The sequence below is a fragment of the Diabrotica undecimpunctata genome, unplaced genomic scaffold (genome assembly GCF_040954645.1).
Source record: "Diabrotica undecimpunctata isolate CICGRU unplaced genomic scaffold, icDiaUnde3 ctg00000592.1, whole genome shotgun sequence".
In the NCBI taxonomy this organism is placed as follows: domain Eukaryota; kingdom Metazoa; phylum Arthropoda; class Insecta; order Coleoptera; family Chrysomelidae; genus Diabrotica; species Diabrotica undecimpunctata.
The window spans coordinates 12,457-35,998 of NW_027311898.1; the positions used below are offsets into that span (position 1 = coordinate 12,457).

Below are 23,542 nucleotides of genomic sequence, written 5' to 3' on the forward strand. Positions count from 1 at the left end.
AGTGATCGTTCTGATAAGATCCATGTTGAGCAGTGATCGTTTAGCTGATATTTATATCGAGTATGTATTATGGTTTAGCCATACTGTAAGAATGGTACATTTACAAAGAGCAGGTGTAGGATCAGAGGAGATCCATGCAGATCCATATAGTAGTAATCAATCATCTTGTATATTATCGCGGATGTTTGCTGGTTTGGATATACTGTAAGAATGGGATACGTTCTTCGATTAATCATATTCTATTTCTACTGATACCTCATACGTTGCTGTACGTTAAATCATCTTCAGCGACACCTCCTCAGTATGATGATTGAATTTGACAGAGAAGTATGTTTTGAATATACGCTGTAAGGTTTGGACATAGTTAAAGGCTGTAGCCGATAGATGGCGTGAGAATGCGATTTTTCTGATGAAAACCAATCTCATTATCCGTTTTGACAATACCGCCATCCTATTTTTTAATGTTAATATATTTCCTCTCCCTGTGACGTGACATTCGACGCAACACGCGACATTCGACGCAGGACGTGACATTTGATGTGAAATGTCGCGTGAAATGACGTGAATGATGTGACATTCGACGCAACACGTGACATTCGATGCAGGATGTAACATTTGATATGAAATTATGTAAATTACGTGACATTAGACGCAGAACAAGACGTTCGACGCAGGATGTGACATTTGACGTGAAATGTCACTTGAAATGACGTGGATGACTTCTTTGCGTTTGTTTTTTATGATAACATATTCATTAGCCCATCCTATTTCATTTACCGCTTCATACGTAGTAATTGAACCAATAACAACAAAGATATGATATAGTGCAGTTTTTTCAATGTTGCCATGTTTGATTTTATTGTTTTCATATTTGATATCTTCTCCTCTTTCATTTGTCATCTCATACGTCAAAATCGGACCAGTAGAAACGAAGATACGGTAAAGTGCCGTTTTGACAATGTCTTTGCGTTTGTTTTTTGTCCTTACATATTCGTCATCACCTCCCCTTTCCATTGATACCTTGCACATTGTTATACGTTGAGCCGTTTAGACGTTACAAGCTTAGTCTCCTTTTGACAATGCCGCCATCTTTGTTTTTTGTGTCCACGTATTCGTTTGCTCTCCCCTTTCCATCGATACCTTGCACGTTGTTGTACGTTGAGCTGTTCAGACGTTACAAGCTTAGTGTCCTTTTGGCAATGACGTCATCTTTGTTTTTGTTCTTTCGTATTTGATGGCCCCTCCCCTTTCCATCGATACCTTACACATTGTTATACGTTGAGCCGTTTAGACGCTACAAGCTTAGTGTCCTTTTGGCAATGCCGCCATCTTTGTTTTTGCTTCAACGTATTCGTTACCTCCTCCCCTTTTCATTGATACCTTGCACGTTGTTGTACGTTGAGCCGTTTAGACGTTAACAGCTTAGTGCCGTTTTGGCAATGCCGCCATCTTTGTTTTTTTGCTTCAACGTATCCGTTACCTCCTCCCCTTTCCAACGATACCTCACACGTCACGATCCGACGAGTCGTTTTACCCCCACCATAAAATGAGCCAAAAATGACCAGAATGGACCTTAGCGATTTCTTATGGGATTTAACATGGGAAAATAGCCAGAACCGGTGCTGCCTAATTACTAATAGGACTGTTGGAAAGTATTTGACAAAGATGGTATCCGATCATCAGCGAGACTGGGACCAATATCTTCCGTTCTTCACAATGGCATACAGATCTGCTGTTAACGAATCAACAGACCAGACACCAGCCAGAGTCCTATTCGGATGTGAGATGCGACTACCTTGTGATCTAGAGTTTGGGTGTCGACCTGGAGAAGATGCAGCAGGTGAAGATTATGTGATCGAACTACGAAGAAGAATGGACGATGTACACGACTTGGTCCGTTCCCACCTTCAGATCGCTAGCGACCGAATGAAGAAACGGTAGGATACGCATGCCGAAAAGGCATGCTTTAAGAAGAACGACAAAGTCTGGCTCCATAATCCCAAAAAGCGAAAAGGTTGTTCTCCCAATTTGCAGCAGTTTTGGGAAGGTCCATACCTCATTATGGAGAAGATCAACGATGTCATCTACCGAATAAGCAAGATTCCGAGGGGAAAGCCGATGATAGTACACCATAACCGGCTGGCGTCTTTCGAAGGTGACCACGACGTAGATGAAGAAGTGGAAGTAAACCAAGTCCAAGATGTGTCTGACCTCAAGCTTCAGGAATTCATGGGGGTCTATGGAAGTACCGGTAAAGCAAGACATGGTGTTACTACTGAAGAAGAGCAAGATCTATTCCCGCTTCCAGATGACTACTCGCTGGCCCTTACCATCCCGGCCAGTATCAAAGACGCACCAGGGTTAGCATCCGTCTTTCGAAGGAAGTTCGGTCGAATTGCAGAACTTCAACGCCAAATGCCAGCTCCTGGGAAAGCCTTGAAACTCCAAGATGCATCACGTTACCTTTTCTACCTGGCAACAAAAGACACTGCCCGTGACCAACCTACCTACCGAGATGTATGGGAAGCCTTACTTCAATTGAGAGAGCACGTACTAGAGTCCGACGTGCAAAAGTTAGCCATACCAAAGTTAGACTGCCGCCAATTAGATTGGAGGGTTATCCGAAGTATGGTGGAGGAGATCTTTAAAGACACCGAAGTCCAGGTGTTAGTCTTTTGCAATCCGCATAGTTACTGGTGCGGAGAGAAAACCGTCCCTTGTCATTTTTATACAACTGGAAGTTGTAAAAGAGGGTCCAGTTGCCGATACCAGCATACCGTTCCAGTTCCAGTCACGACAAGGTTCCAGGAGGAACCATCTTTTAAGAGGGTGGCAATGTTACGATAAATATTGTGACTCATAAAACTATAAACATATTATTTCTTATTCTATTCTATTCTAGTAAGTTCGCCGCTCTGCGGCGAATTTTACTCACGTATTGCGATGTTGCGTATGTGCTCTAGAGGTAGTACAAATATATAAACAAAATTGAGCGTAGGTTTACAGAAAATATACTTTTACATGTTTGGTGCAAAGTTACCCTGCTCAGTGCAAAGTAACCCGGTTTACGGTATTCATTTTCTTACCAGTAATTATTTTCTTATGGTTCTTTTTAGCCATGAAATATTCTGTTTTAAAAGGTTCAAGAAAATTATATTTTTTACATAGCTTAAGTTTTCAATTTTAATTATATGTAACTACAGATAAGTAATGACTATAAAATATTATAATAGGTAATTTCAATACATGTTACCAGTGTATCTGTCTTCAGGCATTGTGGAAAAGGTCGAACTTTCTGAAAAAAAAATATATTTCCCTTTCCATGGTCAATCCAGGAGACAATACCTTTATGACAATAAACATAAAAATATTGGAGGAAATAAGGCCTCGTTATGGTTCCCGGTTAAAAATTATTCACTTTTTCCCATTTAAGATTTTATGTGTTTAAGTGTTAGAATGTTTTGATCATTTCTTAAACAACTCAATATCATAATATTTTCTCCCCACTAATCTAGCATTACGTAATTTTTTACAGAGTTTATCTAATATGTTTCCTAAAACGGAAGGTACTGAATACTTTTTCATAATTTTTCCACACTTGCTGGCATTTTCTGATAATTCTATCACGAAATCTCTTTTAAAATCATTACTGGTACAATGTACAGAACAAATTCTTGCAGTGAATATATTGAACTTGTCAGACCGGGGACAAAAATGAACCCATTTCTTACATAAAACATTAGCTTTGGGAAACCGAAAAAATCTTATTTCACCAACAAAACCTTTATTGTGATTATCGTAATTACAATTGAAAACGGCACACGCCATTTTTATACTTTTAAGTAAGGTAAATCTCACTTTTACACAGATAAAATATAAAATAATCTTAGCTAACACTCATCAAACTAAGCGGACATTACGAACTTGCAATTCTCCAATTACGTCACAACTTCAATCTCCCCTCTCTTTAGTATGCGCAATATCTTATCTTGTTAGTAATTGTATCATGTATACACGTTAATATGCCCATAGCTTCTAACTCGATGGATTTTATTATGCGGAATAGGTTACCGTCCTATTCTCTTGTGACGAGCTATAACGAGCCACGTGACAGTGCTTATGACAAATCACACAATGTAAACATTTAACTTCACTCCATGACCAAATCATATGATAAATCACATAAAGTAGACTTTACACTACATGATTTTATCATATAACAATATCATATGAGATTTGTTATGATTCCTCGTTTCTATGATGTTTTAAAAAATCGTGTTTACACTTCATGATAAGTTATGACTTATGATATGAGTGACAATGAGTGAGGTTTTATTGATTTTTCTTTTTGTTTATGGTCATAGAGATATTAGACATATTAGACATAATACATGATACCCAGTACAGGTACCAACTATTAGATTTTTAAACTATTATAATGGAAAATAAATCTTTGATTGCTTTGGCTTTCCGACTTTTAATAATATGTAATACGCCGGCAACAACTGCGTACAGCGTACAGCAGTAAGAAAAAAGATCAGACGCCTTTGGGCTTGCAGGTGGCAAATTTAGTGTTGATATTATACCAAATTAAAAATAATTAATAAAGAAACTAAACTAAAATTATGACTAAGAAGACCATAAAACACTAAACTAAGAATAAAATAAACTAAATAAATAATAAAAGAAAACTACGACACAATAGCACACATTAGATAATAGGTTCAATATCAATGCAACATAAGAACATGCAACTGAATTGACATAAGAATCATATGATAAGAATAAGGCGCGATATTTAAATATGTTGGTGTTACCCGTATTATTACCGAAAATCATATGATTTTATCATGCGGAATAGGTATCGTCCTATTCTCCTGTGACAAGCTATGACGAGCCGCATGACAGTGCTTATGACAAAATCATATGACAAATCACACAGTAAAAAGATGTAAATTTCACTTATGACCACATCATATGACAAATCACATGATAAATCATGTGATTTGTCAGTAAAGTGTAAAGTTTGAAGTGTAAAGTCGACTTAATAAATCATCTAGTGTAAAGTCGACTTTACCGTCCAACTGCAATTTTGCCTTCCAAATTCGGAACACACCTGTTTGTGGTACGGAAAGAATGCGTGCGCATATCGGAAATGCTAGGCCGAAAAGGGTTTTGATTGGGCACGTTGGGTACCGGCTCGGGGGCTCGGCTACCATGGCTACCACCGGCCGCCGGTAGTTTGCCCGGTTTGGTTTGGTTAAAGAATAAAACAATTGTTACTGTTTTTTATTCTGTTGTTTGGCCGTTTGGGTTGGTTATTGAATGATGAGGTGAGGTGAGCAGAGAGCTGAATGCTGAAGCTAAGAAACAGAGAGAACAGAACAGAGTAAAGAGTATATACTCGGCTGAGAAATGAGGGGATTGCGTATATGGAGTTACGCCATTTTAATTTCATACGACTAATTAAAAAAAATGTGTTCCTTAAAACATTTTGCATATTTCTTTTTACTTCCAGTGAGGAATCTATGCTGAAACAATGGAAGTAAGTAATCAATTTTACAATTTAATAATGATATTAACAGTTATGCTTTCCACAGTCCACCATTAATTTTTGGAAGTGTGGTATGGTTTTCAATAATTAATTAATTGCTTTAATTCGGTAATTGTGGGAACTAATAGTCTCAGATGCACCTTAAAGATCAATAAATACAGCTGCTGTTATTTTTTTATGAGTCCTTTAAGAAAACTAGAGTTATCAGTGGAAAAATATCCTGTGTAAAGTAAGTAAAACACAATACATTGATCCATTGTTTAAATTTCGGGATAACAAATTTGATTTTTTTGTAAATTATAAATTTTTATACTTTTGGCCAGTTGCCCATACATAATTATCCATAGATAATACTTTTGAAAGTTGAGTCTAGAGCTTTAATTAGACCTTAATCAGAACATCTTTATCCAAGAAATTTTGATCTGAGGTAGATACCTCATGAATAGATTTTATTACTTTTTCTATTGTTAGTCATCAAACATCTTTTCTTTAATTCCTATATTGTGAAAATAGTTCAATGCAATTCATTACCTGTTTATATTTGTTAGTTCCCAATTCTGTAGAATAGAAAATATAATAGTTTGTTTTTTTTTATAAGATTTGTGTTTGTCTGATTTTCATTTAATGTATCATATTAGTTAAGTAGCATCCCTGGTTGCTCCTTCATGAAGTTACCCCTTAGTAACACATTGTTCTTAGTTACACACTGTCAATGATGTTCTGTGTTTAGCTTACTAAACACTTTAATAACCAGGTTAATATACTAAACTTTTACTGCTGAATGCTGGACCAGATACTTTGTATTTCAAAAATTGTTTTATTGATAGATGTAGGCTAAATTAAATAATTTTTTAGGAAAATGAATCTTTATTTCAACTACATTTATTGTGTATCCATCTTTGGTACACGAGATCTACTGTGTTCAAATGTGCATCACATTTGGACACAGTACTTTTTTAGAGAAATAACTTGAATAGCAAAATAACATTTATGACATAGATACAGATTAAGTAACTTCATTAGATGGTATGCACATTGTGGATTTTAGCATCTGTTATGGACTGTGCATGTCTGTATTTCTTGGCAATGTTCCTGTAACATGATGAACATCTCTCATGTTTTGTTAGGTCTGTAAGACATTGGTCTAATTCTTTTTCTCCTGGTCTGTTGTCATTCATATCCAACTCAAGTAATGCCATTACCAATTGTTCACAAAATTGAGTTATGTACATTTTCCTCTTAGTCACTTCTGTGAAAAGTAGATGGGTGTTTACAACAGCTGCTATGTTTGTTAACAACTCAAAAATAATTTTTCGATATCACGCACTCCCTAGAAATAAAAAGATAATATTATATTTGGTTTTGTGCAAATATTAAAATGTTTCTGAATTGTAATATATTGCATATGCTTCTTTCTGATCTGACACATCAATAAAGCATTTCGTTTTGTTATATTTTATTATGGTGAATGCTTTTTTAATAGTGCCTATTGACATCTTTACATCTTACATTTCTCATACATCTTTACTACTCAAAAACAATACATCTCTTTTATCATTCCACTTATCTACAATTATGTTTGTACTGCTCTGCATTGTTTTCATTTCACCCTTTTTTAATATAGCAGAAACCACATGTGAGATTAAATTTCCTTTTGGAACATAGAGTTCCAATTAAATAAGAATTTACCTACTGCATTTATTTGCTGAGATAAACTAATTTTGTGTACAAATTGCTTGTCACTAATGTTCTACCTCTATTTAATATCAGTGCCATAAGTTGCAACACCACATCTGTTACAACACTTGTATTCCCTGGTTGACTAATTTTTCCTCTATACAATTCTATTGCATAAGTATATCCACCAGCAGCACATAGTTTCAATTATCTTTGTCAATTTTTGTGTTGTTTACTGGGGATATACTTGTGGAACACACCATATTTGGAATTTTGTACCCATTACTGTTATCAATGCACTTATTTTGTGTAACTTGTCATCTTTGTCATAGTTCTGATTGTCAGTAGCATAAAAAAAATGGAGAACATATTCATATATGTTTCTGCTCATTCCCCATTGTGTACTAATGACATTTTTGAAGCAAAGGTTGTTGCTCCAATAGTGTCACAATGAGGGCTTTTTATCTAGACATATCCAAATCGTCTGAGTCGACGACAACTCCTTTCCATCAGCAGCCATATAGTGTGTAATTTTTTCATCAACAATACCATAAATTATTTTTTGTTCCAAGTATGCATTTGATTCCATAATAAGTAATCTATAACATAGTGATAAACATGGTAAACTCCATTCGCTTAGCTCGGGCATATTTTGACAGATTCATTGTCGGAAACCTACAACACAACAATTCCTACTTCTCAGTATTAATAGCTCAAGTATACTACTATTGCAGACTTCTTTCTTCAAAAAAAGAAGAATTATTCTAAATAGTGGAAGTGCATACTAACCCCATAACATTTTGGGTAGTATATATTTAAAAGATATATTTTAGTTGTTATAATTTAACATAACTATTTATTACATATGGTGCAAATAAATAAATATTGATTGTCGGTAATTTGTAAAGTTCTATTTTATATACTATTTAATTTGTTTACTATTATTATTGGCTATAAATACGTGTGCTTGGTTGTATAGTAATTTCCAGCCACTTCGAGTCTGTCAAAAAGTAACTAACTTCTCAAAAAAATAATTACTAAATTCACTAGACAGTTCGGACTGGAGATAGCGAACCGAGTTTAGATAGTTTGGTGTAGCTCATGGTAAAAAACAAATAACAGTGTAGTTAGTGTTAGGTGTTCTCTGATAGTAGCATCTTAGACTTGATTAAATGTAAATTTAAAAGTTTATCCATATTAAGATTATCTGACTATATAATATTATATAATAAGCTGAATCTGAGTTAAAACTATTTTTTGATTCTACACAACTGACTCATGTTCTAACATAACCCCAACTTTATTTTCTGTTCTTGTACATGGAATTGGCTCTTGTATTTTACTGCACGTTTTGATCATTTTAGACATATAAATTTATTATTTATTTAATACACGGGATAACCCCATTAACAATTTAAATTACAATATACATTATCACAGTTAGGATTCAAAACTTGAATTTACTTACAATATAAAAACCATATTAAAGTTTAAAAAAAAAATGAGACTAAAAATCTTACATACTAAAAAAAACAAACAAAATGTAACAAAAACAATATTCAACAATCCCAACATATCACAACACTTTTTAACTGAGTTACAGTTATATTGAAAATATCAAAATCGCGAACATTTTGTTCTGTGGAAAGGAATATTAAAAAAATTGCCGTAACATAGAGCTTGATGGGGAACATTAAAGTTATTCTGGCTTAACAGGTTTGGACAATCAATAAAACCATATATGATTTATTATATCATGACGGTTCTTGAGTGAGGGTAAAGATAATTGTTGTTCAATACAGGAGTAATCATGATTTTCAATAGTAGTGTGGATGTGGTAAGCACAATATCTTAACAATTTATGCTGGACTCTTTCTATGGTATCAATATTGTTCTGAAAATAGGGCGACCAAATAACTGAACAGTATTCCAAAATAGTTCTAACTATGCAACAATACACTAATCATTTTTTTATGTATTTCACTTACAGTTGCATTGTCACTATCATCAGAGTCACCACTACTTTCTTTCAATTCACAATTCTTATCATATAAACTATCATCACTGCCTAAAAATTACTTTATTTTAAAATTGTTCCAACTCTTCTTGTGTAACTTTTTTTCAGCAATATAAAATCAATATTACAACTTAAAACACTTGTAAATATCTGTTCACCCTTGTGATTTAATATGTTTGTGAACAATATATCAGAATGTTTTAGAAACTATGATTTCCTGATGTTTGCAGATGATTTGAAATTATTTAAATCCGGTCATTTAAATGATTACATAAATTTTTCTCCAGAAGATTTAAACAGGTTGATTATTTGATGTGAGAATAATATTTTGCATTTAAATGTTGCTAACTGCTGCTAAGAGGTTTTAAAAAATATGATACTTATACAATTAATGATAATTAATTGTCTTATGTCAAAAGAATAAAAGACTTACGAGTCACAGAGTCACATGAACAGTTGTGTTTTGTACAACATATAAATTATGTAACAATTAATTCATTAAAATCTTTATGCTTTATCATTCGCAAACGTCTGAGACTTTCTGTTTGGGCTTTAAGAACGGTTTATTATGCTTTGGTCGTATCTAAAGTGAAATATGCATCTGTTGTATTCTCCACAATACCAAGTTCATTCTACTACATTGGAGAGATTGCAGAACAAAATTTTAAGATATTGTACATATAGTTAAATATATGCATTATTAATCATGATTATGCAGATATTTTACAAACACTCAACATTGTTGTTATTTGTTTGTGTTGATATGACTGCGGACACTAAATCCATTCGCCAATCTTAAAATACTTACTCATTTTTTCATTATTCCACATTCATTATTTCACAGCAAACTCTTGTGCAACTATCTACTTAATAGCTACTTTACTATGGACTGTCCAAGTTCGCAAGATTTTTCTGTGTGCTTCCATTATTTCTTTGTCTATGTTACTAGAATCAATACTACTTGATCATTTTCGTTTATAGATTGCATATTTATGGGAAGTACTTTCTTGTTCTTTACTTACTGTTGAATAATATTTTCTATATTTATTATTAGCTTCGTAATATGTTATATATCAGTATTCATGATATTTTTAATATACTCTAGTTTTTTCCCTTTCCGTACAATTTGCTTCCTTGTCAGTAGGCCTATGTTTTCCTTTGCACAATACACAAAATAAATTGTTCGGATTGGAACAATTTGATTTAATATGTTCTTCGCCGCATCTTTTACACCTATCTTTTCCCCTACATTGAGCACATATATGCCCAAATCTCAAGCACTTTAAACATTGGATCATTCTGGGTGTGTAATTTTCAACCTCGTATATCATTTTTTCTATTACTACGTTTGTAGGTGTAGACTGACCTTTAAAAGTTACTATTACAGTTCCTGTTTTTACGAAGATAGTATATCCATTTTCTTGTACCACTTTCCGCATTATTCTTTTTACATGTAAGACCTCGAACCTCATTCGAAACCTAGGTTGAATTAATGATAACAAATCATCCTCTTCTATTTCTTTATCTACAAATTTTATAACTCATTTCCTTTGAGTAAAAAACGTTTGAATATATGCCTCATATTGTTTTGCTTTTAAATTTTCAGATCCAATTAATTTATTAGCACTAGTAAAATTATTGAGTTCTACCTTAATTTTATTCCTACCAACTACCGTAATTTTATTCCTACCAACTACCGTAATTTGTGTGATATTATTTTCAATTTCAGGTACTGAACATAAAATTAATCGGGCCGTGCATATCTTGTGTAATTTGCCGATATTACCGTTTTTATTTTCTATAAGTGTGGCGCACCGAAAACGAAACAGGCATTTACTGGCAGATGATTCCTTTTTTGAAAAAACCCTCGGACCCGTCGATTTTGTTTTCGAGGGGGACACAAAATTGGCATAAAATCACTTTAACATTTGCAGCCCCTTAAGCGGAGGTGGCATCATCCCTAAAATCTTAAATGAAAAGGGGGGTCGAATGATCCATTATTTGAAAGGTCTTTCAACTCCATTTATAATGATGTAAAATTCATGTATTCAATTCAGTAGTTTTGGAGATTTATTGATTTAAAGTTTAAAGTAGACTTTAATAGGTACATCAAATTAGTTTGTACTTCTTTCAGAAGAAATTTGAGTAAAAGCATTTTCTTGATAAGTAAATGCTTTTATTTACTACGCCCATGGTTTATTAATAATAAAAATAGCAATTGAAGTGTCCTTTGTGACAAAAAAAGTTGTTTCTTGAAGAAAGATAAGTAGAGAATGCCACGTATTTATTTTAAATAGGAAATAGTACATTAGTTTGCGATTGATTTGACCAATCTTTGTTGTTAAAATATCATTTATTGCTTTATACATAAATTAACCATGGTATATTCCACGGCAGAAAGGGTTGAAATTATTGAAATATTTTTCGGAAATAATCAGTGCGCTAATAGAACAGCACAAATTTTTAATGAGCGACATGAGAACAATAATGTGCACCGAAAATATGTTCTAGAACTTGTAGCTAAATTTCGGGAAACTGGATCAGTCGCCAATAAAAAACGTAATATTGAAAATCCTATAAGGAACGAAGCAACAGAAGTGGGGGTTTTAGGGCAAGTTATTGTAGATCCTACATTAAGTACCCGCAAATTGCAAACTTCGTGTGGTGTTAGTCGACATACTATCCAACGGATTCTAAAGGCCCATAATTTTTATCCGTATTAAATTCACCTTGTACAAGAACTTAATGAAGACGATTTTGATAAGCGATTAGAATTTTGTGAAGTTATGAGTGAACGAATTACAAACGATGAACAATTTTTATTTAACATTTGCTTTTCCGCCGAATGTTCCTTTTTTTTAAATGGCAAAGTAAATCGTCATAATTGTCGATATTGGTCGGACTCTAATCCCAGAATTTACCATGAGGTACACACACAGCAGCCACAAAAATTAAATGTTTGGGCTGGCATTTTTGGCGATCATTTGGTGGGTCCTTTTTTCTTACCTGGAAATTTGACTGGTGAAATGTATTTGGAATTACTGCAAAATGCCATAGATCGTGCGCTAACAGATATAATTGAAAATCAGAATGATGGTCGATACATTGAGAATATGTTGATGTTCCAACAGGATGGTGCCCCACCACATTACGCATTAAGAGTTCGGCATTATTTAGATCAGACCTTTCCAGGTCAATGGATTGGTAGAAGAGGTGCCGTTGAATGGCACCCAAGATCGCCAGATTTATCACCTTTTAATTTCTTTTTGTGGGGTTACTTAAAAAGCAAAATCTATGCTACTCAGCCAACATCCTTAGAAGATTTACGACAAAGAATTGTGAATGAGTGCCATCAAATTACTCCTCAAATATTGCAAAATATCCGGCAACGTTTTCAGCAAAATCTTTATTATTGCATGGAAAGTAATGGTGGTCATTTTCAACATTTACTCGGCTGACAGGTCAGTTCATTCTTTATTTTTTAACAACTTTGCTGCTATGTATTGATCTCCTCTTACGATGATGTATTTAAACTTTAAATCAATAAATCTCCAAAACTACTGAATTGAAGTACATGAATTTTACATCATTGTAAAGGGAGTTGAAAGACCTTTTAAATGATGGATCATTTGACCCCCCTTTCCATTTAAGATTTTAGGGATGGTGCCACCCCCGCTTAGGGGGCTGCAAATGTTAATGTGATTTTATGCCAATTTTGTTTCCCCCTCGATAACAAAATCGACGGGTCCAAGCGTTTTTTTTTAAAGGAATCATCTGCCAGTAAATGCATCTGTTTCGTTTTCGGTGCGCCACCCTGTATATACTATATGTGGTGCATTATCTCCTAATTTATATCTATTATTTAATATTAAATTTATAACTTTATTTAAATTTAGATTATCTGATCTATCTATTTTATTAAATTGGGTCAAAGTTACATTGTTATTAAAATCAAATTGGTTACTTACCTCGTTAGTGCTAGTTGTTTGGCTTTTTTTGTTTGTTACCTTATCATTTACCCTAATGTTGCTATTTTTTTAATTCTTCAAATTCTATCATCTTATCTTCTCCTAATTCTATATAAAATTTCCCTCTATCTTGAGGCTTCGGTGGAATTTCTTCCATCCGTCAATTTTTTTAGAGATTTTACTTCCTACACACGAAATATACACTTTCTTACAGACCACTAGTTTAATGTGTCTACCACTACAAGTGATACCGTAAAAGTGAAGAAAAAACCTTTAAAATTGTTATATTTTTTTAAGAGCTTCAAAATATCCACCTTTTGATTTAACATTTACTTGACAGTTGTGAACACTCAACATGAATTTATTAAAAACTCAATGAGATAACTCTGATTTAGTATTTATGTTTAAATTATTAAATGGTTTAATTTATTGTGCTGAACTTCTCCAATCTATTAGTTTATCTGTTCCCTCCAGAAGTCTCGGATATGTTGATCTATTTTATATACCTTTTCACAGTACAAATTATGGTATGCACTCACCTATTGAGCGAACACTGTAAATTATAAATAGGAACAATTTAGAAATATTTGTTGTCTCCTTGGCTTCATTTAAAAATCGAATAAAAAGAGCTTAAGAAGTTATAGGTACTTTTTTGTTTATTTCAATTCATCTTGTTTGTAAGCAATTACAGCGATTGATTTTTATACTGTATGTCAACATATTTTTTTTGTAATGGGGGTATTCCTATCTATTAATAAAATAAATAAACTAAAAATTTTTCATTTTGAATCTCGAACAATATTATCTATTACATACTAAAATATTACATGGGCATTCCTTAATCTGAAAGATATTCTGGGAAATCAATATTGATATCCTGTATGAAAAATTATCTTTTATTCGACCCACATTTGTTTCTATCTGGTGCTATCCACTAGGCAAATCTAAGATGGTAAAATATTAGCATTTACAGTTTTTTTCAGTAACTAAGTTATGTTTGAATGGTAATACTTGAAAAGTTGGACTAATTTGTGCTTCAATGCCATAATATTTGGCTTTTATTTTATTACCACCATGAACCACTGAAAGAGGACAGTATTTTGGAGACATTAGTTGGACTTTTCGGGATTGAATCTGAATGAGCTAAAGCAACTGACGACCCAAGGTTCCTAGATTTGTGCTACAACTGTAGCTTCATTTGTGAATTCTTTGTCAATGGTATATGAAGCAGTCTTGACATGTTGAAGATTTATCTGGATGAACTTTATCATTGTTTCCTCTTTGAGTGTCTTTCCCCCCAGACCCTTGGTGGAGTTATCTTTATTGGGCCTTTGTCTCTATGAAGTTTGAACTCTACAGAAGTTATCGTTTGCCTCTCCTTTCATTTTTATGGTTGCTGGCCTTGTGAGGAAGAGGTTCTTTCCCCTTTCTCTTTGGCCAGTCCGCTTAAGACACTAGTTCTAATCTGTATCAAATTAGAGTATATGTCATTCTGCATGATTATAAGCATCCGTTTGTATACAGTTATGGTAATCTGAAAACTGCATATAGCACGCATAATTAGTGTGAAAAAACAGTAAGGGGTTGTTCTGCTAACAGAGAGAGACCAAATTTAGTATGAAATTAGTACAGACATACGAGCTTGTTTTTAACACCCATTAGATTGAATTCTAGTTTTGTAAAAGTAAATTCAGTTTTGATAACTGAAACTTCAAATATATGTTTATTTTTTATTAGTAATAATTGTGGTTTTATTTGCAAAAAAAGGAATAGAGAAATTGACATTTCAAGTTAGGAAAATGGTAACCTTACATTTTGAGATGTCTTACTTTTAAGGCTGATCCTTATCCAAATAGACATATCTCATAAAAATAAATAACTACAATAATTTTTAAACTACTACAATATATAAAATATACACTTGAACTTGATTATAACCACTTTTAAAAATGTAAATGGAAGGAAATAATGAGTGAAGTTTGTGGATTTACTAAAATGCACATTCCTTAAAACTGTCTTTTGTGAGATACACTGTTTTAGGTTAGGAGGACAGTTAGCTCTTAGCCGAATTACATCTTTTACAAACATTTCATATTTAATTATAATACAAAATGTTACAATCCCTAGTAGTTACGGTTTTTGATTTATTGTTACAGAACATGCAAAAAATAGATTTTTTCTGGTCTGCTTAAGATGAAAAACTCATTTCTTCAAATCGGTACCAACTAATATTCGGCATTTTTTCTTTCTAAGAAATTTTATGCATATATATTTTATACAGTGCTTTTCAGATAAAACTATCCATTTCAGATATAACTTATCCTTAAAAAACTTTTGAACTTCTAATTTTTAGGATAAGCGTAAAAACATGTCAATTAATATTTGAAGGGGGAGACATTATGCCATATGTAAGCTTGCTGGGAAAAGCACCCCTCACCCCCATATCATCCCTTATTTTTTTTAAATTATTTCCTCCTTTGATCAAATCAATTTGATCCCACGACATTTTTTTTTTCGATAATACAAGATTTTTTTGATGGGAATGTCCTTGTTTTGAATCTGGGTTAAATAGTAACAATTCATTGTTATTTGACATAAACAAATTTTTAGCAAAAAGTAGGTGTACTCATATGAGTTCAATGAGCTGATCAGGAGTCAAAAATATAAAACATTGTGTAAAAATGAAAATGTTTTATTTTCTTACAATATAGGTACATACTTGGGTATATCCTGTATTATAATCTAACTAGTATGAAATTGTACAAAACAATCACGTTCAATACATAGAGTAACTTCACACTTCATACAAATCCAACGCACTCTTTGATGGCTTGAAATTGTTTGTCTATTTTCTATGGAAAATTACTGCTTCCATTCATTTTTTGACTAATTGGTACAGATCCTGCTAGTTGTTTTCTAGAATAAGTAGATTTCCCAAAACTTCTTAAATAATGACGCACTACATCTCGTTGAAAAGCCAAAAGATCCATTTCTTTATTTTCAGCAAATATTTGTAACCTCCACGAGTTAACAAGAGCTGAGTTGAGCATGTGGATAAAAATGGGCCATCACCATTTTTTACCTTGTATACTGACTCGGTAGTTATTAACCGATTGGTCAAAGAGATCAACACCGCCCATTGAAGCACTGTATGATGAGAAAAGTTTTGGTTGGGGTACATAAATTTTTCGTTTGGCAGTAGCACATCAAGCACTTTTGAAAGTGGTTCAATACTATCGTAATTTGATGCCACTGTGACTACATTGTTGTCCTTCCATTTCACAAAAAGTAGTAGACTTGTTTTGTCAAAGCGATATTCGAAATATCCACGATTCTTCTTTTTCATTACAGCGGAAGGTAACAAAAGACATTTTTTTATACGATTTTCTCTTGCTGTGACTGTTGCCCTAAAGCCCTTCTCTTTTAAAGTTTCCATCAAATTGTAACTAGTAAAATAATTGTCAAAAAATACTTCGTGGTCAGTAGGCACATCAACGACATCAAGCATTTTTAGAACAACTTGTGATCCTAAAGGCAACGCCGCGACTTTTGATTTATCCACTTAAGCTCCACAATATGTGTCAAAATTGTAGCAATAACCAGTTGTACTACAAAGCATCCAGTCCTTGTACCCAAATCTTACTGGCTTTCCCCTTATGAACTGTTTAGATGAGTGATGCCCAAAATACTTTATCATCGCTTCAATTGATAAGTCTTTGTGAAATATGCCAAATTGTTAAAATTTTTTATTTAGTTTGTTCATGAGAGGCCTCACTTTATACATTCTTTCCCTTGTATCAATTTGCGAATTATCAGCCAAACGTAGGTATTTTTTAATTTCTTGGAAACGGTTCCTTGAAATTGCATTAGTCACGAGTGGAACCTGTAGATCTTCATCTAAACACCAATAGTTGCGCTCTCGTGGCAATCTATGGTATCCAGTAAAAAGTAAAATAGCCAGAAATAGCATTATCTCTTCCTGAGTTACATGAAATTGATGATTATTTTGAGCGGCATGTTAATTTGTCTGCTGTGTAATATATTTAATAATTTCATTGTCGAAAAATGTCTCGAATATTTCTATAGGAAATTTACCTCGGATTTGTTCTTTCATATTATCCAGATGACCTTCGTAACCTGTTGTAGATGTCATACTAATATCAGTAATTTCTTCTGTCCAGTCAGATTTCTTGGTTTTATTTTGACTCTTCACCAAATTTTCTCTTCTTATGGCAAGAGGAAGATTGTCTTCGTCGTTATCAGAATCATCACTTATGTAATGAACCTCTATTTCACCGGGAACGTCATTCGGAAAGCTTTGAGTCTGAAGACCATCCTCATCTATGTCCTCATTGTCAGTTTGATAGTCTCTCAGTAGGAATAACTACCACCGATAAATCTTTATGAGTGGAACTCACTAGGTCATATATATATTTAGGGATTCTACAGTATTCACTGCCTTCCCTCGCTCAACCGTTTCCATCTCTCTCTGTTGTTCCATTCTCCATCGTTTAGTCCTCTCTTACTCATGGCGTCGTCTACTTCGTTCCTCCAGGATTTTCGGGGTCGTCCTCTTTTCCTCCTTCCTATGGGGCTCCATTCGGTTATTCTCTTTATCCATCTGCTGTCGCTAGCTCTTCTTACATGTCCATACCACTTTAGTCTTTTTTGTTCTATATATGTTAGTATGTCTGTTTCTATTGATGTTCTTTGCTTTATTTCGTCATTACTTCTCCTATCCATTATTGTTACTCTGCAGCATCTTCGCAGGCATTCCATCTCTGTTGCTATTATCTTACTGCTGGTTTTCTTGTTTATGATCCAATTTTCGGCCCCATATGTCATAATACTTCGCACTAATGTTTTATAAATCTGCGTTTTTGTCTTCATATTTAGGTGTCTATCCCACCATACTGAGTTAAGTCGTCGGATTGCTGTTCTTGTTTGTCCTAATCTTTGTGTAATTTCTTCCTCTGTTGTTGCCTTTTTCGTGATTATAAACCCCAGGTATTTGAATTTATCCTTTCCTTTGATTGTTACGTTGTCATCAATCTGTAGATCTTCTATGTCTTCTTCACTTGTAGATAGGTACTCTGCTTTCGCGAGGTTAATATCTAGGCCAGCCTTGGTATATTCTTCTTGTAGTTTCTTCATCATGTAGCTGAGGTCGTCTTGGTCTTGTGCAATCACTACTTGATCGTCTGCAAAACTTAACGTATATAGGTATTCGTTCCGTACCGGTACTCCCATGCCTTCGCATTTTCTTTTCCATGTAGTCAAGGCTTTCTCTAAGTATATTTTGAATAGGGTTGGAGATGTGGAACAACCCTGCAGGAGCCCTTTTGTTGTGGTGAAGTCTCCTATGATTCTTGTTCCCATTTTAATAGACACTTTATTTTCTTTATACAGAGCTTTTGTAGCTTCTATGAGTTCCGTCTGTATTTCTAATTTGTACATTGCCTCCCATAGTTCTGACCTTGGTACAGAGTCATACGCCTTTCTCAGATCCACAAATGCCAAGTGTATATCTCTATTTTTTGCTTTTTTCTTTTCCAACAGTTGTTCCAGTGTGTATATGTGGTCTATGCATGATCTTCCTGCCGTGAAGCCTGCCTGATCCTCCCCGATTTTGCCTTTTATCGCTTGCTCTATCTTTTCTCGCAGTATCTTCCCATATAATCTTCCTATTGATGATATTACGCTTATTCCTCTGTAGTTTTCGCTAGGTCATCTGAAGCTACAGCAAGAGTTCTATAACGTTTTCCATAAAACCCAATGGTACCAATAGGCGGCAATTCTTGAAAATCCATTCCAATACCAATATTGAACCTGAAACAATAAAAAACCAAATAATCATTTTGATCTCATACAAACCCACTGTACTCAGATCAGTACAGGTCTATTTTGTAACATAAAAACAATAGTAAAAAAAATCTTATACTGAATAAACATTACTAGTACTTACCCTTACACAACAATAAAAGTTAAAAAAAAAGATAAATAGTATCTTCTTCTTCTTAGTCGTTAACCTGATGCAGGTATCGTGATATCATGAAGCTATTAGCTAAATTTCCCAATGTTCCTGCACGTTTTTCTATCTTCTGCCATTCTAGCACATTCTGACAATGGAGCGCCAATGGTAGCAACAATATGGTCCGTGTATCGTGTGGGAGATCTACCTCTATTTCTTTTGCCTTCTACTTTTCCCTGGATGGTAAGTTTTTCAAGACCATTTTTTCGAAGCACATCTCCAAAATAGCTTATTATTTGTTCTGATATTTGTGTTTTTAGTCTTTTCTTTATGTTTAGCTGGTCCAGTATGGATTCATTTGTTCTTCGGGCCACCCATGGTATTCTCAGCATTCGTCTCCAGCAGTACATCTCAAATACATCTATGTTCTTTTGTCTTTCTCAATAAGGGTCCAGCATTCCGACGCATAAGTAAAAACTGGAAAAACTAGACTTCTTACTAGTCTCATTTTTGTATCGGTAGTTATTTCATGGCTTTTCCAAATTTTTCTTAATTTTGCCATAGCGCTTTTTGCGATGGCTGACCGCCGCTTTATTTCTTCAGTACAGCCTCCTTTGTTGGTTATTAATGAGCCCAGATACATAAATTTATCTACAACAGCGATATTGTGTATCATGACCAGATGATTTTGATTGTTGTTAGCTCTGTCAATTATCATGATTCTCGTTTTATCTCTGTTTATTTTAAGGCCCATCGTTAAGCTTACGTCTTCTATCCGTTGTAGCAGGTGAATCAATTCAGCTTCAGAACTAGCGAGGATAGTAGTATCATCTGCATATCTCAAGTTGCAAATCTTCTTCCCGCCAATGGTGATGCCACCGTTCCAGTCCTCAGTAGCTTTCCGCATTATCCATTAACCATAGATGTTAAATAGAATTGGGCTTAGTATGCAGCCTTGTCTCACGCCCTTTGTGACCCTGAAACTATCGGTTAGTTCCCCATTTATTCTAACTCTGGCATAATTGTTATTGTACAGGCTTTTAATTAGCAGTATCAGATGATTGGGGACTCCCATTTCAGACAAAACCTGCCACATTTTGCTCCAGTTGACCTAATCGAAAGCTTTACTATAATCTATGAAGCACAAATATGTTGTGATTTTGAATTCTCTGGATTTTTCTACAATCTGGCGTACCTTTGAAATTCGGGGACGAAACCAGCTTGTTCCTCCGCAATGTTAGGTAGTAAAAAGGGCTTTATCCTCTCGAGAATTATGTGTAAGAGTATCTTACTGCAGTGCGCAATTAGAGCAATTGTAAATAGTATAAATAGTATCAAAATCACAAAATAACAAACACTTCAATGATCCAACAGAAATATGGAAGCTTATATGGTTAGCTTATAATTACTGCGGCAAAAATTAGGAAAAAGAGCGCCACCTAGAGTATAATTTGTGAAAATCTAGTAGAACACTTCCTAATAAAATCTGACATACACGTGGAGTACCACTTTTTGACCAGATGTGTCACTACTAGACCATTTTTGCTGCTGTACTTAGACGAGTACAGTGGGACCATAGGGGTAAAGTGATTCCACCATGATGCTTAAAGTGGTTAGTTTATTAGAAAAATAAATACAAAGCAAGATAACTGGATTGAAAAAAATATGTTATTTTATTTCTTGTAAAAATTTTATTACAAACATTTAGAATGAACATTTCACCACCAAAAATTTTTACAATAATGGTTCAAAATGAATGCCATTCACATACAATAGTAAAATCTATTTTGAAAATTTTCTCTGACATTTCTTAACACTGTTTGAATTGAATTGTCGGCATTCATCCTCTATTGTTTGTCGTAAATCATCCACAGATTCGAGTTGAGTAGCATAAATTTTTTATTTTTAAATACTTCCATAAGAAGAAGTCTAAAGGTGTTAAATCCAGTGACCTAGGTGGCAAATCCATCATCTTATTTTATCTTACTTTTTACCTATCCTATTAGCCGAAAAAGTTTCGTTTAAAAATAGTTTATTATTATTTTCTACTATTGTTATAATATGATCAACCATCTAAGTTTTCAGTGATATAGAAGCAGTGATCACTTCGGATACCACACCATACATATATATATATATATATATATATATATATATATATATATATATATATATATATATATATATATATATATATATATATATATATATATATATATTGAGGATGCTGTCTGTGAAATTAACACACAATGTGTGGGTCATTCTCAGTTCAGTATCAACAATTATGTCTGTTCACCAAGCCATTTAATGAAAATGAGCATACATCCGAAAAGCAAATATTGCTTAACAATTGTGGATTGTTAATGATGCATTGTGTCATTAATTCGCAAAATTCAAGACGACGATCAAAATCTTCTTCATTTAACTCTTGTACCAATTTAATTTTGTATGGATGTATATATTCTCGAAGAATTGAAAATGTTTTTCAATGAATGTCTTCACAGAGGAGAAGTCCCAGATGATTCATCTTCTTACAGTCAGAACGCTAATAGAGAAAGCCAATGAATATCATTTAAACTTATACATTGGCTTCGTTGATCATGAAAAGGCATTTGACTCAATAGAACTTTGGGCAATAGAGAGAGAGCTATGAACAAGTGCAGGATAGACTCCTGATACATAATGCTCATACATAATATTTACAAGAAAGCTATAATGAAAATACAAATAGATGCGAAAACCAAAGCTATACCAATCAACAGAGGAGTTCGGCAGGGAGATGTTATCGCGTCAAAGCTATTCACACTTGGACTGGAAGACATGTTCAAAGACATTAACTGGGCAGATAAAGGAATAAATGTTAAACTGAGTCATCTGAAATATGCTTATGACATTGGAATATTCACTATAAGTTTCGAAGAACTACAGACCATGATGACGCAACTATTTCAAGCTTCGGAAAAAGTAGGTCTAAGATGAACTTGGAAAAAAACAAAAATAATGACAAATACACCGAACATTGGAGAAATAACGTTGAACGACATAAATTTAGAAACAGTAAGCGAATACATCTACCTGGGACAGATAATGAAAGTTAACAAAAAAATCAAATTGCCGAAATTACCAGAAGAATAAGGTTTGCGTGGGCAGGATTTGGAAAACTGAGTTGGATCTTGAAAAGCACTAAAATAGAACAATATTTGAAAACCAGAATTTACGATCAGTGTATGCTCCCTATACTCACGTATGGTTCACAGACGTGGACACTCGCCAAGTCAAATATTAGGATAAAATAGTAAAGGCACAAAGAGCGATGGAAAGATCAATGCTCGGGGTGAGATTTATAGACAAAACCAAAGTAAAAGACGCAAGAGAACATGCTACCAAATAGGCCATAATTCCCGATTGAAGGATAAAAGATGGAACCACGAAATACAACAATGGAGACCATGGTTAGGAAAAAGAAGCAGAGAAAGACCACAAATGAGATGGGCTTATGACATTAAGAAGATCGGAGGACACAACTGGAAGCAAGTGGCGCAAAATAGAAAACTGGATTGATTTTGGGGTGGCCTATGTCGTTGCCTATGTAGTTGGATTACTTAAGGCCGAAGAAGAAGAAGTTCCCATTGTTCATTATTTTTCACCATAAAACTTTATATCAGATACAAGCGATTTTAATAATTAAAATGATTTAAAAGCAATTTATTAGGGTATTACTTTAATCTAACTTTCCATACCTAAATTATTTATACCACGCGTTGACTAATCTCTTTAGTTTACAACATCTGAACGGCGCCGCTCGCAAAATCACGTGACTAGCTGCTGTATTTCTTTGATTGTATAAAAAGCAACCATCAGCTTTTGCATATCACACATACTTTGCATCTGAGATTAGATTTTAACCATGAATAAAGGTATTAAAAGGTTCATTTATGCATTTTGAGGCTTGAACCATCATGTAGCTGGAAATTGGACCACACTCTATTTTCTTGTAGAATAACAAAGTATTGTTTTTTTTGTTTATATATTTCATATAACATGCCAAATATTTCTAATTATTGTAATCTTTGTTTTAGAATATCAATGGAAGCCTTGTGCCTGGATGTTTATGAACAGTATTGTTTCTTTTCAACTTTGAAATTTTGTACTGAAAACAAGTTAAGAAGAAAGAAGTGATTTTTAATCAACGCTGAATTGATGGAAACAATTTGTGACAATGTAGTTATAATTGAATCAATGAGAAAGTACCAACAAAAATACAAACATTTATCAGAAGATTCTTATCTATTGGAACTATATGAATTCGTTTATAAACCAATGTTATTGGATTAAATAATAATTTTCTCGTTTAA

At 33.8% G+C, this 23,542-nt stretch overlaps 1 long non-coding RNA gene across 1 annotated transcript; it reads left to right on the forward strand.

The window, feature by feature from the left end:
* Positions 1-5,182: 5,182 nt before the first annotated feature.
* Positions 5,183-23,542, forward strand: LOC140431169 (uncharacterized). Its single transcript, XR_011949636.1, has 2 exons — positions 5,183-5,545; positions 23,267-23,542. It is a non-coding gene; the product is annotated as an uncharacterized lncRNA (long non-coding RNA).